Below are 14,941 nucleotides of genomic sequence, written 5' to 3' on the forward strand. Positions count from 1 at the left end.
TCTCTCTCCCTCTGCGACCCAACACCATCTCTCAACTACCTCGCTCCTCACACAGATACAAGTGACATTTAGACGATGAATTCTCCCCTAAAAGCCCAGTTTCTTAAATGACAAACCCGGCTGTTTGCTTCCTTTGGAGGGCATAAAACATGACATATATGCAGTTTATGGCGTAAATGTGTAAACATCAGTCAGGAGGAGGAGGGGTGATGTCTCCATGACAACGGCGTCGCATCTTCCTTTTAACCGGTATTTAAATACTACATAACAAGTGAATGAGAAAGAAATGTCCAAACTCTGAACAATGTTGCAGTGTAACAAGTAGGAAGACGTGTTGCAACTTCATCATGCATCCTAACTCAATGACCCAAGTATTATGAAATGTTGCAACATCAAGGTTCTAAACTCTATGATCCAAGTATTAAGATATGTTGCAACATTATCATGCTTCTGTACTCCTTTTTTAGTTTACAATATTGTTTAGATAAATATTTCATTATAAATATTGAATTCCATGAGTCTGGACCCCAGGGCTGAGTACTTGGGCATGTTGACAATTTCTCTTGCAAAATCTGCCTCGCTCGTGTTGATATAAATTATATTTACAGGAGTTTGGATATCACGCATAAAGACGTTGTGCGGATCTTCCACTTTCATGTTGTTTATTGTAGTGTTTATTGTTATAACCATAACCAGGCACTGCATCACCAACCTCAACAAGGCCCTGAACAGCAACAACACGGGCCTCCACACCCTCAGCCACAACATAACCATAACCAGGCACTGCATCACCAACCTCAACAAGGCCCTGAACAACAACAGCACCAGTCTCCACACCCTCAGCCACAACATAACCATAACCAGGCACTGCATCACCAACCTCAACAAGGCCCTGAACAACAACAACACCAGTCTCCACACCCTCAGCCACAACATAACCATAACCAGGCACTGCATCACCAACCTCAACAAGGCTCTGAACAACAACAACACCAGCCTCCACACCCTCAGCCACAACATAACCATAACCAGGCACTGTATCCAACTACAGGATAAGGATTAGGGACTAGACTGGGAAGGGGGGAGGGGGGAAAGGAATGGTGCCTATTAGCTAAGCGATCCCCACTTACTGACAACTGTGACAACGCCCTTAGAATACGGTACACAAAGAGAATATTATTAAGGTATTCAAAGTATCAACACAAAATGTCTTTAGGAATGAAACATACAAAATTTGGAATATAAGAGCTAATCTTAAAAAAAAAAATATAGAAAACCACGACTATGCCACTATGTGTGTGTTAAAGAATGAGCAAAATATATATATATAATAGTTCCCTAACAATAGTATAAGCCAACTAAAAATTCGTTAACAAAAAAATTTTGAAAATATAACAACATTTAAATTTTTGTAAAATTTTTATATTTTTTTGCAAATTTAAAAATTTTAGCATAAAATTTTACTACTTAAATTTTACATAAAATTCTTTAATTTATATAAAAGAAACTTCTGGTAGCTTCATTATCTAACCGTAAAAATCAAAATTTTGAATATCCATTATACACATTAAAATATTCAGTGAGTACTACAGTAAATGTCGCACTTGTTTGAGTGGGGGACACTTAGTTACTGTGTACCGTGTTCTGAGGCCAGTAGCTGACAGAGAAACTCACCTTCCACAGGTATTTCTTGTTGTTGGTCTTTTGTTCAGGTGTTCACAGTGTACTTAATCCCAGTGACGTCATGCACTAAGCAGGACCCAGTGACGTCATGATCTAAGCAGGACCCCAGTGACGTCATGCACTAAGCAGGACCCCAGTGACGTCATGTACTAAGCAGGACCTCAGTGACGTCATGCACTAAGCAGGACCCATGACGTCATGCACTAAGCAGGACCCCAGTGACGTCATGCACTAAACAGGACTTCAGTTACGTCATACACTAAGCAGAACCCCAGTGACGTCATGCATTAAGCAGGACCCCAGTGACGTCATGCACAAAGCAGGACCCCAGTGACGTCATGCACTAAGCAGGACTCCAGTGACATCATGCACTAAGCAGGACTCCAGTGACATCATGCACTAAGCAGGACCCCAGTGACGTCATGCACTAAGAAGGACCCCTTGGAGACCCCTCGGGGGACCCCTACGAGGCAGGGGGGCCTGGTGGATAGCGCGCAGGACTCGTAATTCTGTGGCGCGGCTCCGATTCCCGCACAAGGCAGAAACAAATTGGCAAAGTTTCTTTCACCCTGAATGCCCCTGTTACCTAGCCGTAAATAGGTACCTGGGAGTTAGTCAGCTGTCACGGGCTGTTTCCTGGGGGTGGAGGCCTGGTCGAGGACCGGGCCGCGGGGACACTAAAAGCCCCGAAATCATCTCAAGATAACCCCAGTCATGCACTAAGCAGGATCCCAGGGACGTCATGCACAAAGCAGGACCCCAGTGACGTCATGCACTAAGCAGGACCCCAGTGACGTTATGCACTAAGAAGAACCCCAGTGACGTCATGTACTAAGAAGAACCACATTGACGTCATGTACTAAGCAGGACCCCAGTGACGCCATGCACTAAGCAAGACCCCAGTGACGTCATGCACCAAGCAGGACCCCAGTGACGTCATGCACTAAACAGGACCCCAGTGACTTCATGCACTAAGCAGGCCCCCAGTGACGTCATGCATTAAGCAGGACCCCCAGTGACTTCATGCACAATTCAGGACTGCAATGACGTCATGCACTAAGCAGGACTCCAGTGACGTCATGCACTAAGCAGGACCCCAGTGACGTCATGCACTAAGCAGGGCCCCAGTGACATCATGCACTAAGCAGGACCTAAGTGACGTCATACACTAAGCAGAGCCCCAGTGACGTCATGCACTAAGAGAACCCCAGTGACGTCATGCACTAAGCAGGACCTAAGTGACGTCATACACTAAGCAGGACCCCAGTGACGTCATGCACTAAGCAGGACCCCAGTGACGTCATGCACTAAGCAGGACCTAAGTGACGCAATGCACTAAGCAGGACCCCAGTGACGTCATGCACTAAGCAGGACCCAAGGGACGTCATGCACTAAGCAGAACCCCCAGTGATGTCATGCACTAAGCAGGACCCCAGGGACGTCATGCACTAAACAGGACCCCTCATGAATGTCAGGACTCTGCCATGTGAATGGATTCACTACTGTGTGCAGAGATCATTGTAAGGCACTGTTAAACACCTGCTTTCTGGTTGTTTCTTGAAGTTGGTGAATGAACGGCGGTGAATGGCGTAAATGTGTAAACATCAGTCAGGAGGAGGAGGGGTGATGTCTCCATGACAACGGCAATCTTCCCTTTAACCGGTATTTAAATACTACATAACAAGTGAATGAGAAAGAAATGTCCAAAATCTGAACAATGTTGCAGTGTAACAAGTAGGAAGACGTGTTGCAACATCAACATGCATCCTAACTCTATGGCCCAACTATTAGGATATGTTGCAACGTCATCATGGTTCTAAACTCATTTTTTTTGTTTAGAATATAGTTTAGAATAGTATTTCAATATATATATTGAATTCCATGAGTCTGGACCCGAGCTGAGTGCATGGGCATGTTGACAATTTCTCTTGAAAAATCTGCCTCGCTCGTGTTGATATCAATTATATTAACAGGAGTTTTGATATTACGCATAATGAAGTTGTCCGGATCTTCCACTTTCATGCTGTTTATTGTAGTGTTTATTGTTATAACCATAACCAGGCACTGCATCACCAACCTCAACAAGGCCCTGAACAACATCAACACCAGCCTCCACACCCTCAGCCACAACATTACTATAACCAGGCACTGCATCACCAACCTGGTGGTGCAGTCTCCGTGGTGTAGTGGTAAGACACTCGCCTGGCGTTCCGCGAGCGCTATGTCATGGGTTCGTATCCAGGCCGGGGAGGATTTACTGGGCGCAATTCCTTAACTGTAGCCTCTGTTTAACGCAACAGTAAAATGTGTACTTGGATGAAAAAACGATTCTTCGCGGCAGGGGATCGTATTCCAGGGACCATAGGATTAAGGACTTGCCCGAAACGCTACGCATACTAGTGGCTGTACAAGAATGTAACCACTCTTGTATATATCTCAAAAAAAAAAAAAAAAAAACTCAACAAGGCACTGAACAACATCAACACCAGCAGGGGGTGAGGAGGGAAGGAAGGAATGGTGCCCAGTAGCTAAGTGGTCCCCACTTACTGACGACTGTGACAGTGGCCTAAGAATACGGTACACAATGGGGTTATTAATAAGGTATTCAAAGTATCAACACAAAATTTCAGTTGGAATGAAACGCATCAAATATTGAATATAAAAGTTACCCATAAAGGTAGTACAGGAAACCCCGACCAAACGACATTGATAATGTGGAAGGAAAAGCATTATATTATTATTTATTACTTCCTAAATATAATTAGATTGTTGCAAAAAATACTGATAATAGGGGTTTTTAAACAATATAAAATTAAAAAGAAATTGTTTCAAATTTTATTTTAAATTATTTAATTGTTAATTATTTTAGCACAAGATTTGAAAAAAAATTATAAAAAATAATTTTTTTATAAATTAGGGCACTACTATAATTACACTTCTAATAGAAATTTATAAAATTTTATTTATACAATATACACGCAAAAGATTAAACTTTACAGTCGCTCGTGAGAAGATATAACTTATATACTGTGTACTACAGTGGTCGTCACAGTTGTAAGAGTGTAGGGGAGACACTTAGCTACTGTGTACCGTGTTCTGAGGCCAGTGGTTGATACAGAAACTCACCTTTCAACAGCTGTTTCTTGTTGTTGGTGCTTTGGTCAGGTGGCCACAGAGCAGTAAGCTTAGAGCCAACAGGTGGCCACAGCAGTAAGCCTAGAGCCAACAGGTGGCCACAGCAGTAAGCCTAGAGCCAACAGGTAGCAACAAGGGGAGAGAACATCCCATACACTCAGTGCCACATCAATCAATTAATTATATATAGGTCAAGATACCCTGTAGGGTGAACGGGAAAGTGGAGATAGGGGGAAGAATTAGTGGGGGTGAGAGGTAGGGTTTTTAGGATGAGATAAAGTGCCAGAGCAAGACTCAGCTGCATGGCATTAAAACGTTATGATCAGACTAAGTGATGGAAGAAAGGAATCGGATTTTTGTGACAATATTTCGTCTTTCAGCGCGCCCACGGTGATAGCAACCCTAAGCTGGGTGTGTCTTGGAGGCTCACACCAGTTGTGGTCTTGGTTTTCGCTAAACAGCATCGTGCCCCGCCCAGAGTCTCTAGCAACCGGGAGCTAAAAGGTCCTCCTCTCCTCCCCCTTAAGAGGGGGGGGGGGGAGAAAAGTTAAGGAGGCTGGGTAGTTCGGAGCTTGGTGTTTGAGTAGTGGTATAGGAGGAGCGAGGAGTCATGTAAATGACGGAGCAGGGGGTGGGTCGTCAATCAGGTTAAAGAGGTTGTGCGTATTTCTAGGTCTACTAAGGGTGTTGTTGAGGAAGGTGTCGTAGTTGTCGTGGTAGGTGAGAATTATTGTTTTCTGTTACTTCCCCATAGTGTCCCAGACTATGTTCAGAGACGGGATGTTCGCCCTCTCTTGCAGGGCCTCACTAGTGGTGAAGTCCTGCCAGTGGGTCTCGAACACCCATCTCAGGGCCCTGTTCTGGGTACGCTGAAGTTGTTTCCTGTTTGTTGGTGCTGCCAGTGAGAGTGGGATGGGTGCATATGTTAGGAGTGGGAGGATAAGTGATATAGATAGAACTTGGTGGCTTGGGAGGCATGTCTGAGGGGGTATAGCTTTGATAGAGCTTCGGAGGCAATAGCTTTCTTGGATACTACGTGTGTGTGTGTGAAAACGGAGGTTGAAGTCTATTGTGAGTCCAACTACTGTTCTGTTGTTAAGTCTTGGTATGTGGGTTGGGTCGGGTGACTGAGAGTAGAGTTTTAGTGGGGCTGGGTTTCGTTGTTTGTTGTAGAAGTATGTGATTTTGGACTTGTTGGGGTTTGTTATAATCCGCCAGTCGTGTTCCCAGAGGGGTACTTTGTCTATTTCTTCCTGTGCTATTCTTGTGAGGGTGTCTATCGAGTAACCTGAGATCAGTTGGGTTACGTCGTGAGCATCACAGAGGGTTATAGAGTTCAGTATGTTGGGTCAGGAATGTTATTTATGTGGAATAAGTATAGGGTCGGTGAGAGAACTGAGCCCTGGGGGATTCCTGCATTTAGGTTGAAGTATCCTGACAGCTTGCTGAGGAACTTAATCTGCAACTTTCTGTTTGTTAGAAAGCTGCATAGTAGCCTCTGCATGTTGTCAGGTAGTTGGAATAGAGTACATAGTTTGTATCGTAGGCCGTCGTGCCTTACTGTATCAAACGCCTTTTCAATATCCTTTGCTATGAGGGCCGTCTTGACCCTTTGGTGCTTGTTAATGGAGAGGTAATTTGTTACTATGTTGAGTGCATCTTGTGTGGAGCGGTGTTGTCTGAAACCAAATTGTTTGTCTGTTAGTATGTTTTGGCGTTCTAGGTGATGTCTGAGTTTGTGATTTATACGTTTTTCGTATATTTTTCCTAGTGTCTCTAGTAGGCTGATCGGTCTGTAGTTCTTGGAGTCTGTCGGGGATTTTTTTGGGTTTCGGGATGAGGATTGCCGTGGCTTCTTTGAATGGGCTTGGGAAATATCCAGAGGCTAGTGAGGCGTTGTATACGTCAGAGAGTGCAAGGACTAGGGAGTCGGGAAGTTGTTTGAGGAAAGCTTTGACTATGTTATAGGCTCCTGGGCTTTTCGTCGGGTATGAGTATGTGGTTTTTTAGTATAGTGAGGTCTGTGTTTTCCTGGCTGTATATGTGAAGGTTGCGGGAGAATCTGTTGTGGTAGCAGATGAGTAGACTTTTGGTTCTGCTGGGGGGAAAAGAAGCAGTATCTGGTTTTGTAGGTAGTTTTTGGTATGGTTGCGTCAGCCGCTTGTATGATGTTGTTTTGGATAGAGAGGATTTGGGAGTCTGTCCGTCGTTGGTTTATCTTGGAAGTTGTAGGGTTGTGTGCTGGTATTTAGGTGCTGATTGAAGGCTTAGAAGTCTGCATTTTGATAGCCATAATGTGGGGTGGCTGGGATGAGTATGAGGTTGTTGGAGAGTGTGAGTGACATGGGTATGTGATCTGAGCCGGTGATGGATCCGGGGGTAATGTAGTGTTGGTGGTGGGTGCCTGCTCTGTTGGTGAGGGTGAGATCTGGTCTCCCAGTCCCATTGTGTGTGTAGCTTGTATTGAAGTGTGCGCCACGGAAGGTGAGGTGTTTCCTTTGGTTAAGTTGGTGTAGCTGTTGACCGTACATGTTGTGTTGTGGTGGTTGAATGTTTGGTGTTGTGTGTTTAGGTCTACCAGGAGGAAGACCGGTATGTGTGGGTGGTTGAGGAGGGTATTTAAGTCTTTAAGAGGAAGGCCTAGGTTTGGGCGAATATAAGTGGTGCCACTGATCATTTGTCCATGTTGAGTGTAAATGTTGATTGTTAGGAAGTGTTTGTGCTGCTAGTTGGTAGTGAGGAGGTCATGTTTATAAGTGCTCTTAACCAGAATAGCAACCCCCTTCATGTGCTTCATCGGGGGATTGGTATGTTGTGTTGCCGTAATGTCTAATTCTGAGAGTTCGTCACGTATGTTCAGTAACAGAACATCCGGTCTTTCGGTCTCCACAAAGTTAGCAATTAGGGTGCCTGATACTGTAGTAGGCTCTAACGTTGAATTGTGTGATTTTCAGTGTTTACTGACTGGATGAGGGGGGGAAGGAGGGGGGGTTGAGGTGAATAAATCGGAGAGGTTCTCCCATGAGCCTTGGTTCGTGTGGTAGATAATTCTGGGGATGATCGTTGGTGTATGAGGAGTGTGTTGGAGCCGTTTTTAACGGTTCCTGGTGAGCATTTGGCCATTTTTGGGGTTATCTTCTTCTTGAGGTTATCTTGAGATGATTTCGGGGCTTTAGTGTCCCCGCGGCCCGGTCCTCGACCAGGCCTCCACCCCCAGGAAGCAGCCTGTGACAGCTGACTGACACCCAGGTACCTATTTTACTGCTAGGTAACAGGGGCATAGGGTGAAAGAAACTCTGCCCATTGTTTCTCCCCGGCGCCCGGGATCGAACCCGGGACCACAGGATCACAAGTCCAATGTGCTATCCGCTCGACCTACCGGCTCACTGGGCAAACTTGTTCCATCTTAATTGCACATTTTTATTCAGACTGCTGCTTGTCCTACCAGTTATCCAAACTTTTTTATCCAAACAAATCCCAATCGGCAACAGGCGTTCATAAAGCACGTGGCTGACTATAAACAAATTTGAAGACAAGAAAAAACAAGAGGTAGGGGGTATTATAATCACACACTGAAAAAGAGGCCTTCAAGTCAAAATCTAGCAGAAGAGGCCACATTTGTGAACTACAGAAAAATGTGTGGAAAGAATAACAGAAATTATTTATAAATTAAGACACTGGTGGACGAGCACAAACAACTTCAGGGGAGGGCAGTGGGTGATAAAAATCACTAGAAGTTTAAAAACTGCTTACAATGAAATACTGTAAATTACAGTATGAAGATGGGCTACTGTGAGCAAAGTTCTCTACCAGAAACTACAAAGAATTGACATCTCTCTCTTAAAAAAAAAAATTGTGTGTATCTGTGTACACGCACATGCACATACTTGCACTCACACACACACACCCACCCACACATACAGTATATACACTCAAGTCAAATTAAATTTGAAATTGTACATACTACAAGCATATCAATAAGGCAATTATGGAACATAATATAATTTTATATAAAATATAATAAAAAATAACTATGGTACCATCTTTACAACTGATATAATCGATTACTTAGATATAGCTAAAACATCCATGTCATCTCGGCACCGTGGGATATACAAAGGAACACAAACGTGTTCCCATATGTCTTGTGGATATGCATTTTCTACATTCCATACTCCATTATCCAAGTCATAACATTCTATTACACCCGTTGCACGTTCAAATGTAGCATCCGAATGAAATCCACCAATTACGTAAAGTTGAGAACCTATTACAACAATTCCTGCATGATAACGGGGGGGGGGGGGGGGGACACGACTTACAACTGACCAGCTATCTGTGATTGGGTTGTAGCAGTCAATGGTGTCAACTAAGACTCTGGTGTTCGTGGCTTCATCTTCATACCATCCACCACAGATATACATACAGTTGGAGTATGTAACACAGTAATGATCTGCCTGCGGAGTGAGGAACGGGGTACGAGACTCCCACGTGCCGGTACTTGGGTTGTATGCGTGGCAAGAATCCAGAACTTGATCACCTTCTAACCCACCACTGACATAGAGCAACCCATTAAGAGCAGCGGCTGCATGTTGTGCCCGTGTACTAGGCAGGCCAGCAAGAGGAGTCCATGTGTCGGCTGCAGGGTTATAAGCTTCACAGAGACTTTCATCTTCAGCATAATCACTGGCTTCGCTTGCTCCTCCTACTGCATACAGCTGCCCACCAAGAACACTTAGGGAAAATCTGCACCTTTCACGCTGCATTGGAGCCATGGTACTCCACTTATTCTGTTGAGGGTTATATCTAAACCCAAATGGGTGAATATTTTCCTGTAGTGACTGATTGAAGCAGCCACCAATGACATACAGCTGGTTATTTAGCACTGCTGTACCATAATTACACTGTTCAACATGCGGGATGGTGGTCAAGTGACGCCAACGACCAACCGAAGGTAAAAAGTAAGTAATCTCATTTGTAATACCAGCAATCCTGAAGCCGCCTACCTTCACTACTGCCAATTCCAGCCCTCTTGAATTAACAAGGCCAGTTGGAGGTGCTGGTGAAACAGGCAGGGCCATGCGACGTAGTGCAGTTCTCATAGGTTCCTCTAGTATGGAGAGGCATGCTGCCCGCTCCAAAACTGAAGCAGGAACCTCCTGTAAATTAAGTGCATGCAGGAGGGCATGAGCATGCCAGGCACGATCTGATGGGCAGTGCTGAAGTCAACCAGCAACAGTCATCAACACTTGTGCTTCACTACAATCCACAGAATAGTCACATGACAGAAGATGCAACAGCTGTACCACCGTCAGCCGTTGAAAATCTGACATTTTACTGAACTGATGAAGGTGGGAACTCATGAAGGCATATACCCTCTTTCTCAGTCTGTGAAGAGAATATGTCTCTGCAATGGTGGCAATATCCACACAGTTGTCCAGGTCAAGCTGAGCCTGGAGATAATTGGAGCAAGCCTCAACAACGGTGAGCACCTGAACATGGGCCGCTGCTGCCAGAACATCCTGGATGTTTGCCAGGTTGAGAGAGAGACGGCTGGTGTACACATACTCCAGCAAGCACTGCAACCCAGCAGCACTCACACCGTTCAAACAGATTTCGGATTGGCAGCGTTCTCGCATTTCATCATCTGAACATGGCACGGAAATTATCACTGCAAGATGCGAGGACAACCCGATGGGCCTGAAAAGCCTCACCACCAGCAATGCGTGTCACATCGAGCAATAAGCCCTTGGAACGTAAGGTATTAAGGCCAAACAGCAAGGTCCCTGTGTGCGATGGATGCTCGAACTGTACAGTGTTGAGTGGTCGTGGGGCAACCGCTGCCCCTCCGCTCAGTGTCATTCTCTCATCACCTTATCATAAAAGGGGAAAAAAAGTCTCCTTTGGCCTTCTGGTTCGAGAAATAACTTGAGAAAACACAAAAGGGGAGCCTGACTTGACCTGCCGTCTGGCCGAGTCCCTCCACAAGGTAAACAAACAAACCAGGGTGGGGGTGAAGGGGTGGTCTCGGGAGGAGTTGGTCCTTTTTGCTGAGTGTGACGAGTGTTTTAGCTGAGCTAACAGGGTCATTGGTTTGGTACTTGTGCGGTATTGAGTAATGGGTGGTGGAGGGTTGGGGGTGAGGTGGGCTAACGTGTGGGGCGTGAGATGGGCTGACTTGTTGGGCACGTAGGCTAAGGTGAAGTAGGGCACTTGCTTTTTGGTAGCTGATGTCCGTCTTTGTGCTGTCTCAGTTTTCTGGTGTTATGGTGAGTTATTTCTTTTGTCTGGAGAGTTATCTTGTGTTTTGGTGATCTATTTACCCAAAGAGAGAGAGGGGTGGCTGTCATGGGGAGCGGGGTCTATGAGTAAGAGAGGGTTTGAGTAAGAGTAAGAGTAAGTGTTGGGTTTTGTTCTGGGTGGGGGGGGGGTTGACCCGGGTGGGGGGGAATGAAGGTCGGGGAGAAGCTGGGCTTGATGCCTGGGGGTTGATTAGGGGGGGGGGGGGGGTGGGTGTGGGATTGGTGATGGGTGTGGTGTCATGTTGGGTGGGATGGTTATGCATGGGAGGTTGTTTGTTGTCAGAATCTGTTGAATGTTGGCGATTGTCTAATACATGTCTCTTTCTGGAAGAGGTGACTTGATCATTAGTGCTTATTGTTATAACCATAACAAGGCACTGCATCACCAACCTCAACAAGGCCCTGAACAACATCAACCCCAGCCTCCACACCCTCAGCCACAACATAACCATAACCAGGCACTGCATCACTAACCTCAACAAGGCCCTGAACAACATCAACACCAGCGTCCACACCCTCAGCCACAACATAACAATAACCAGGCACTGCATCACCAACCTTAACAAGGCCCTGAACAACATACACACCAGCCTCCACACCCTCAGCCACAACATAACCATAACCAGGCACTGCATCACCAACCTCAACAAGGCCCTGAACAACATCAACACCAGCCTCCACACCCTCAGCCACAACATAACCATAACCAGGCACTGCATCACCAACCTCAACAAGACCCTGAACAACATCAACACCGGCCTCTGCACCCTCAGCCACAACATAACCATAACCAGGCACTGCATCCAATGACAGGATAAGGATTTGGGATTGGACGGGGGAGGTGGGGGGGGTAATGGAATGGTGCACAGTAACTAAGTGATCCCGACTTACTGACGACTGTGACAGTGGCCTGAGAATACGGTTCACAAAGGGAATATTAATAGGGTATTCATAGTATCAACACCAAATTTCTGGTGGAATAAAACAAAAAAAATTGTGAACATAAAAGTTACCCATGAAGGCGGTATAGAAAACCACGAGAAGACGACCGTCTCAGTGTGGAAGGAAAAGCAGAGTAATATAGTTTATTACTTGTCAAATACCATTTTTTTATAAAACATAATTTTTTTAAATAACATTTAATTAATAATATAAAAGTAAAACAAAGCTTCGAAAATTCTTTATTATTTTTAAAAGATTTAAAAATTTGAATACAAAACTCTACTCTCTTAATATTACCGAAGTACTGGCAACCAGGTTTGCAGAGAGAGCAGCCAGCAATCAACTTCTACCAGGTGTATTAGCAGTACAGACCGGACTAGAGGAAGAAAGGTGGCACAGAATCCTTACAGCATGTGAAGAAGTCTCTGACACTAATGCCCCCTTCACACTGGATGAGCTCAATCGGGCTAAGAAAATCTCCAAGGATACATCCCCTGGAACCGACAAAATAACCTATAAATAAATGATTAGAAACCTCGGCGCAGAGGGAGACGCTGCATACCTAAGGTTAATTAATTTAGCCTGGACTTCTCAAACTAGACCTTCTGCTTGGAATAGAGCAGACATAGTGCCGATCCCAAAACCCAAAGATCCAGCTAATCCCAGGCCCATCTCTCTCCAAAGCTGTGCAGCCAAGACAGCTGACAGAATGGCACTCAACAGACTGGAGTGGAAAATGCCTAAACTGCACCATGATATGTATGCCTATAGAAGAGGGGTTGGCACAGTGGAATGTATTACAAGTCTGTTAGCCCACTTGAATGACAGACCAGGAATGCTGATATTCCTGGACCTCGAAAAAGCCTTTGAACTGGCTAGCGCCCCAGCTATTCTCTGCTGCCTCATTGACAAAGAGGTCAGAGGCAACCTGCTCTCCTGGACCAAAAACTGTCTCATAAACAGAGAAGCAAGAGTAAAACTTCATGGCACAGTCTCTGAGTACAAAAGACATGAAAATGGTACACCGCAGGGAGGTATTCTCAGCCCCCTTCTCTTCAACTGTTTAATGGAAAGAATAATGAGGTTGAAACTCCCACATCACTGCAGGCTGCTAAACTACGCCGACGACTTTGTCATCATCATAAAAGGAAGGGATGCGGCGCACCTTGCACCCAAATGCTTAGACTGCATCAGTAAAGAGGCAAAACAGATTGGGATCACACTCAACCCCTCAAAGTCAAAGGCCATGCCCATAAAAATAGCGAAGCCCAACATCCAACTCACAGTACAGGGTCAACCAGTAGAATGGGTCGACACCTATCAGTATCTAGGAATCATCCTGGACACACACATGAATTTTAATGCTGAGGTCACTTACTTGAGAGAGCGAACTGCGGCCCGAACGGCAATCCTCAGGTCGCTAACCTCCCTTTCTGGAGAAGCCAGTCTGCAAGTCCTTCGCACATACTATGTACAGGCAGTCAGATCAGTGATCGATTATGCCGCACCTGCACTCACAAATCTATCACACCAATAGTGGAAAAAGCTTGAAGTTGCCCAAAACAATGCTATAAGAGCTGCACTGGGAGCCCCCATGTGGACCAGGCTTGAAACTCTAAGACTGGAGACGGGTTTGCCCTCTCTATAAGAAAGAATATCACAAAGGACAGCTACAATTATCAGTAAGATAATTATTTCTTCTGATCCAATCCCAGTACGGCAGGCCTTGGTGGTTGGACTAGGCCAAAACAATGGAAACTCTTGGGTTGCAAGAGCAGGAAAAGTCCTAAACAAACTACATTTAAAAAACATGATTCTTGATAGCGAGGGTGATCATCCACACCCAAATTACACTCCTTCCGCACCGTGGGAAGAGCCTACTTTCAAAATAGTAATAGAAAGTCTCTCATTGAAAAAGGTTGCCTATGATCCGACAATCCTAAGGCGCATAATAGAAGAGCAAATGTATAGCATAGCAGTAGCAGGTGCCACCCACATCTTCACAGACGGATCGGTGGACACAGAAAATGAGAGTGCTGGCGCTGCTCTTTGCACGACCAGCGTACAGGCATATTGGAGACTGGGAGGACTAGTATCATCAACCCAAACTGAGCTGTTTGCCATACAACAGGCATTCGCATATGTGATTGCACAAAACACTCAAAATGCAATCATACACACAGACTCAAAATCTGCACTTCAAATACTAGGACAAAAACAGTGGAAAGATAATGTGGAAATAATTATCACCATTTTGTATCTTGGAGCAGTCGCTAAAGGCAAAGGACTCAACATAACTTTAAACTGGATCCCATCCCATATTTGAATCCCATTAAATGAAAAAGCTGATGAAATTGCTAAATTGGCAACTCGTCATCCAGTGATACATAAAACAATTCAACCCAGCCTAGAGAACATAAAAAACATCATCACCAAAAAACTCTCACATCTCAACAAAGCCTACCTGCACCAGAGAATAGCTGAAGGTTCGCCATCTGCAACATGGTATCTTCAGGCAACCAAATTAGAAAGGTTAAATATCCCAAAAGGAATCCACAGGGAAATAGCAGTTAGGTTATATAGACTACGTCTAGGTTACAGATGCAACTGGGAGATTGGTGAACCCCGACAGAGAGAGTGCATCTTCTGCCAAACTGTCACAGAAAAGCCATTACTTCACTATCTTCTGGAATGTGAAGCAACCAATGACCTTAGAAGAGCTTTAAGAGTTCCTGAATCATGCAGTGGCCATCCTGAAGCCATCAACACAGCCACTCTCCTGGTCAACAAAGGTGTCCAGCAGCTGGACACCCTCATAAAGACTGTGAAGCAGTATCCTCCCCCGCGATAACAGCTTGATGGTTAAATGCAACCTCAGA

At 45.1% G+C, this 14,941-nt stretch overlaps 1 pseudogene; it reads right to left on the bottom strand.

Moving 5' to 3' along the window:
• Positions 1-8,858: 8,858 nt before the first annotated feature.
• Positions 8,859-10,817, bottom strand: LOC138353624 (kelch-like protein 26; annotated as a pseudogene).
• Positions 10,818-14,941: the final 4,124 nt, after the last annotated feature.

This window comes from Procambarus clarkii, chromosome 59, assembly GCF_040958095.1.
Source record: "Procambarus clarkii isolate CNS0578487 chromosome 59, FALCON_Pclarkii_2.0, whole genome shotgun sequence".
Classification (NCBI taxonomy): domain Eukaryota; kingdom Metazoa; phylum Arthropoda; class Malacostraca; order Decapoda; family Cambaridae; genus Procambarus; species Procambarus clarkii.